The sequence below is a fragment of the Mirounga angustirostris genome, unplaced genomic scaffold (genome assembly GCF_029215605.1).
Source record: "Mirounga angustirostris isolate CCGP_5_RB_7025 unplaced genomic scaffold, mMirAng1.0.hap1 SCAF_3, whole genome shotgun sequence".
Classification (NCBI taxonomy): domain Eukaryota; kingdom Metazoa; phylum Chordata; class Mammalia; order Carnivora; family Phocidae; genus Mirounga; species Mirounga angustirostris.
The window spans coordinates 47,807,340-47,813,717 of NW_026991711.1; positions in this window are offsets into that span (position 1 = coordinate 47,807,340).

The following is a 6,378-nucleotide window of genomic DNA, read 5'->3' on the forward strand; positions in this document are numbered from 1 at the left end:
ATAAATACTGTGAAGATAAAAATTTTCTCCAGAAATGTATTATGGGTTTACTTTAAAATTAAGACACACAGAATGCTAACAACCTTGATTTCTATGTCATAGAACAAAGAGAAATGAATTTATCCTGGAAGTATAATAAAACAGGTGAATAAAACAATGAAAGACATAAAAATTCTCACTAAACTGTCCACAAAATATGAGTCTGTGGTCAATGTAATTTCCACTGTAGTCTTTAAAATAAGAGAATTTGAAAATTATTCATCTAGGTAAGCAAATAAGTTGGTTTTCTATATGATGTTATTAACCTTAACCTTGTTTTATGTTGGACATCTGTCAAAAATTATGACATTAATTTTAGAATAGCAGACACTCTTTTGTAGATGCTATTAAAGAAGAATGTTGGTAGTCCAGCAAGACAATTTGTGAAAAGAATATCATCTATATATAACTATTTCCATATGGAAGATCCTATGATCAGTTCATCCTGAAGCGACAGCAAGTTTTCAGGAATTAATGACAAAGAATAGGGACTGCAATTTATTAGTTTTAACTCCCCAGAAATTACTCTGATTTAAAAAAAAAAAAATTACTACAAACTCTGGTTCTTGCAATCAGATCCTGTTTCTATCACTGGGACACCATCATTCCTACGACTCAATCCGTGACTTCGCACCCTTGAATTATCAGAGAATAAACACACACACACACAAACACACACACACATCAAAGAAACCACAAATGAGGATTTTATTGTCTTCCTGCGGTATGCAATATAAAACTCTTCTTACAGCTTTGTCCTTACTATTGTGTATTTGTCTGTGCTTCCTACTAGAAGAGACTCTATAAGACATGAAACTATTTCTCGTTACATTTCTTCTAGGCACTTGGCACAAAATCTGACAATTTTAAGTCCTCAATAAATGTTTCCTAAATTCAAAACAAATCCTTCTGTCCTGTAAATCTCATTTCATTAATATACTCATAATCTGTTTGCCCCTCTCCACCCTGATTATGATAGTCTCCACTGCCTCTTCTGGTCTTCTTTTCAATCACTTCTCTGTTTTGCAACCAGAGTGATTTTCTAACCAGCATCTTTTATCTTCTAATCCCATAGGTAAGAACCCTCAGTGGCTCACTAATGCTCTTGGGATAAAGTTATTTTTTTTTTTCAATCACAAGCTACAATTTTTCATCTAGCAATGTAGCTAACGTTGCCAGTTTAATCTTCTTATACCTACTATTACACCTCTGTACCCCAAATATATCAAACCACTTTCATGTTCTTGAACATCTCGTTCCATTTATTTACCTCTAAAGATTGTGCTATCTTTTTTGTCTGAAACACCCTCCCCTTAAACTATACCTGGCTAACACCAGTCCATTCTCCATGTCTTGGGCTAGGTATCTGTAAGATAAGAGAGTAGGTACAAATGCAATAAAACATTATAAAAAGGAAAAGTAGGGACTTCCAGTTTCCAGTTCCACTTGAGGGCTGCTTGGAAGTCATCACTCTATCTGTACTAACAACATGTGAAAAGCTGAACATATTGAAAATTCAACTCTTACAGATCTGTAAGAGGAGGGGAAGAAGAGACAGGAAAAACTGCCTCCCCAACACTGGAGAGACAGAGAATCACAGATTTGGATGTACTTCTTCCTCTATTTTCTCAAAGACCTGTGTAACATTCCCTAAATGTTAGAATTCACCAAAGAAGTAATAGTGTGGAGATTTCTTTATTTAATGTTTTCAGAGGGTGGTCAAAAGGTACATACAGTCTTCCAGATGGATTTAGTTTCCAAATGTCTTGATTTATAATTTATTTCTGTTAAATTATTTTTATGATTTTGTTCCTGTGAAATACATTGAGGGTATGTCCCAGTCTGTGACTTATCTAAGCAAATGACTTACCTAAGCAAATGTCCCATGGGTACTTGAAAAAATGTGTAGATTTCATTTATTGAAGATTTTATTTTATAAATAGTTATTGGATCAATTCAGATGTCATGTAGATTTTCTATATGTTTTTTTTTTCCCCCTAATTGTTCTTTTTCTGAGAAAGGGATGGTAAACTTTTAGTATATTTTTGGAATTGTCTATCCCTTTAGTTCTATGAGCTTTATCATGTATACTGTAACTTTACTAGTAGGCACATACATATTTATAATTGCAATGTCTTTGTGAAGAATCAATAATTTCACCAATTTTAATTGTCATTTTATATCTCTGGTAATACTCTGTCTTGAAGTTTACTTGGCCAAACATTAATATGCTCTTTTATGTTTAATTTGGTCATGGTATATGTTTTGTCACCTTCTTACTTTCAACTAGTCTCTCTTTACAGTACATTTATGATTACTAAGTTACAATTGGGCCTATAAAAAAAATTTCCAGGCTGACTATCTCTTCCATGTAATCAGTATTTAGTCTATGTACATGTAATGTCATGGTTCATGAAATTGGTTTTAAGTCTTTCATTTTGTTGTTCTTCACTTGTCCTGTTCTTTCCTGACTTCTGTTGAGATGATCAAAAATTTTTAGTACTCCATGCTATCTCTTCTATTAGCTGTATGATTACATATCTTTGTACATAAGTGTCATTGCTCTAGACAGCATAATATGTATCCTTATTACAGTCTGCCTTGAATTAACACTATTTCACATATAATGTAAGAAATCAGATTATAATGTCATTTACTCACCTTCCCATTTCCTAATTGCTTTATTATTTCTACATTATTTTAACCAAGGAAAAGTTATTCCTATGGCAGAAATCAGAAGGAGGGGAATAAAAGCAATGTGGTCTCATATTAATGACATACATTTAGGAAAGTGGCTATATCTGCTGGATAGATATGATCAAAGAAGACAACCATAGGATTTGTATTTAGTAATAGCTTATTTATGTAGTATTGTGGTACCTTAAAATTATTTTAAATATCAAATATATTAAAGGAATAATGGCAGAAAAAGTAAGTTATATCTACTTTTACTGATATAGGAAAAATGCCCAGGATATATTAAGTACTAGAATATACTGCAACAAACATGTATTTCATGTTTGAATATGCATAGAAAGAGACTGGAAATATATACCAAACTATTAACTGAAATTATTGTTAATAGAATTTTAAGAAACTCTTACTTTTAAAATAACATATTTCTCTATTTTTGGATTTGCTACCTTTGAATTAATAAAAGTATGATTTAAAAATTAGGGTAAAATCAAAGATAAACAGGGGCGCCTGGGTGGTTCAGTTGATTAAGCATCCAGTTCTTGGTTTCGACTCAGGTCATGATCTCAAGATCCTGGGATCGAGCCCCACATCAGTCTCTGTGCTCAGCACAGAGCTTGTCCCTCTCCCTCTACTTCTCCCATCGCTCGCACTCTCTTTTACTCTCACTCTATCTCTCTCAAGTAAATAAATAAAAATGTAAAAAAAAAAAAATCAAAGATAAACAGAAAACAAAAGGAAAGTAGAGAAAAAAGAATGACAAAAATAAAACCAAATCGCTATTACAAATATATTTTAGAATACTGAGAGTTTTTTAGTGTGTTTACAGCCTAAATAACTAGAGCCAGTGTAGGTGAAGGTTTTGTAGGATAGAAGAAATATTTCGTATCATCTGTAATGTTTGTCCAGAAGATGTCAGTAAGGAATGACATCCAGTTCACTGACCAATTCTGATTTTGTCCAACCCATCACTTCTGTGACTAGAAGTAGAGGACATCAGAATGTTATTTGTTAATTAGGGTGTGGAGAGAAAGAAAAATCAGGGAATTCTTACTTAATGGCTTCTACTTAGTAAATTAGAAGTCTAGTTTATTTAGAGAGGCTGGAGTTAATTTGATAGAGGATTTAATAAAATAGATAAGGATCTAGAATAATTAATAAGGAGAAAAATAAAAATAAAATAGCAATCAGCAATGAGTCAATTATGATTCTGGCATTCCACTTTTAAATGACCTATTTTTTTTCTGATTCATTCTCTGGACCCATAGGAGGCACTGCTATTCTGTATTCAGATTTAGTTTCAACCTTTTCACATCCCTCTGTGTTTTCTTTCTATTGCCTGTTCTGGTCCCTACCTCCTCTTCTTGGACATACTTTGCTAATATTTCTCAATATGAACCTCCTACTAAAAGTGTTTTAAGAAAAAAAGATAAAATCGAAATACTGTGGCCAGTAAGTAATAGCAAGCTACATGTGTATTTCCCCAAGAACATAATTTACACATATTGCGGCCAATAGAATATATATTGCCTGATCACTTGCTTACTCTTAATGTTGTTAGAGAGCAGAGAGGGTCCTGTCCTTTGAACCTGCCTCAAATTGGATAAAAGTATTGTTACTGGCTGTTACCAAGGCTTACTACTTGCCTGCCAAGGAATGTAATAAAGTTCCTTCTAACATTTCTGTTAAAAACAGTTGCTTCGAAATAAGTCAAACAGAGAAAGACATGTATCATATGATCTCACTGATATGAGGAATTCTTAATCGCAGGAAACAAACTAAGGGTTGCTGGAGTGGGGGGTGGGGTGGGAGGGATGGGTGACTGAGTGATAGACACTGGGGAGGGTATGTGCTCTGGTAAGCGCTGTGAATTGTGCAAGACCGTTGAATCTCAGATCTGTACCTCTGAAACAAATAATGCAATATATGTTAAGAAAAAAAAAAGAAGAAGAAGAAGAAGGTAGCAGGAGGGGAAGAATGAAGGGGGGGATATCGGAGGGGTAGACGAACCATGAGAGACGATGGACTCTGAAAAACTGAGGGTTCTAGGGGGGAGGGAGGTGGGAGGATGGGTTAGCCTGGTGATGGGTATTGAGGAGGGCACATTCTGCATGGAGCACTGGGTGTTATGCACAAACAATGAATCATGGAACACTACATCTAAAACTAATGATGTAATGTATGGGGATTAACATAAGAATAAAAACAAAAACAAAAAAACAGTTGCTCCAAGTGTATCCGAAACATACTTAAGTCTCCCAGAATACGTTGGAGGAAGAATTGTTTAGAAGTGAAAACAAAAATAAAAATAAATCCCCACCAGCTTAAATAATTATTAATGTTTTATTAATAATATTCTAGGCAGAATAAAGTATCAGGACATATGTCCATTAATAACTCTCCCTATCCTAGCATCCTGACTACTATAAAGAGACAAAAGTAGTCTTAGCCCAACTATGTTAGTCTTTTCTGATTTTGGTAAGATCCTAAAGTACTCACCATTCTCCTCCTTGTTTTACCTATGCACTTTACTAATTTCAAACCAATCCTCTCAATTAAGAACATAGAGCTGAACTAATTTTTCTGATTTTGATCTCATTGCTTCCACTGGGATGAAAATTCTATTTTTCATCTCTTGGTGGAAGTTGGTCAGTAATCTAATAGTGGGAAATTAAGCTATCCTGAACTACAGTCTTAGCCCTTGATTTAATAACTGGGGCAAAACCAGGTGAGGTCTCAGAGCATGTTCAATTGTTTATAAAGGAGGAAGCACACAAAAAGAGAGTTCCTTCTATGATTATCTTCTCTAAATGCTTTACCATTTGACCTTGTATATTCATTTATTCATTAATGCCGCTAATATTTAATGAATAACTGCTGTGCAGCTTTCTAAGCAATGAATAAGACATGCAAATCCCCTGATTTCATGAGTATGAGACAGACAATATACAAGTAAGCAAATATACACTATCAGGTAGTAAAAAATGTTATACTGAATGTTACCTATTTTGCACTTTTATTTAAATGCTCAGTATCCCAATATATTGAGAAATATCAGTGATGACAAATTTCACAGAGAGTATCCCAAATTCCTTTATCAGAAGTCATCCTAAATTACGTCATTAAATAAATTATTGATTCATATCAACATGGAAGTTATTACTGGGTATTCTGAATCCATACATACCTGCTAATTAGTAGGAGTAATGGTATTAGTCACAGTATGTGTATGCAGGGTGAACTTTACTATGAGAAATCCTAGAGAGGCTATCTAAAGAAGCGCCAATTAATCAAGTCCCAAAAAGCTAGGAGGAACCACTCCTACTCTATTATAGTGGTCTGTGGATTTGTGATGACAGTTGAATATCAGGGACCCCAGAGAGGAGCTTCTTGATAGTGTGGCAGGTATGGAATATCAGTAGTTTATATTTCCAAGTCTTTGGAAGTATAGAGTTTTGCCAAATAATAGCTAAATAATATAGAAAATGTTGAAGATCTTTGGCTACGCATTCCCTTCCTGATCATGGGCTGAGCACATGCTGACCCCTGCCCATTACCACCCATTCTCTGCCTGCTTTTTGCATATACCCACCCTCCCACCCCCACCAACCTCTCTCTATAAAACCGTTGGTGTCTATCCTATGG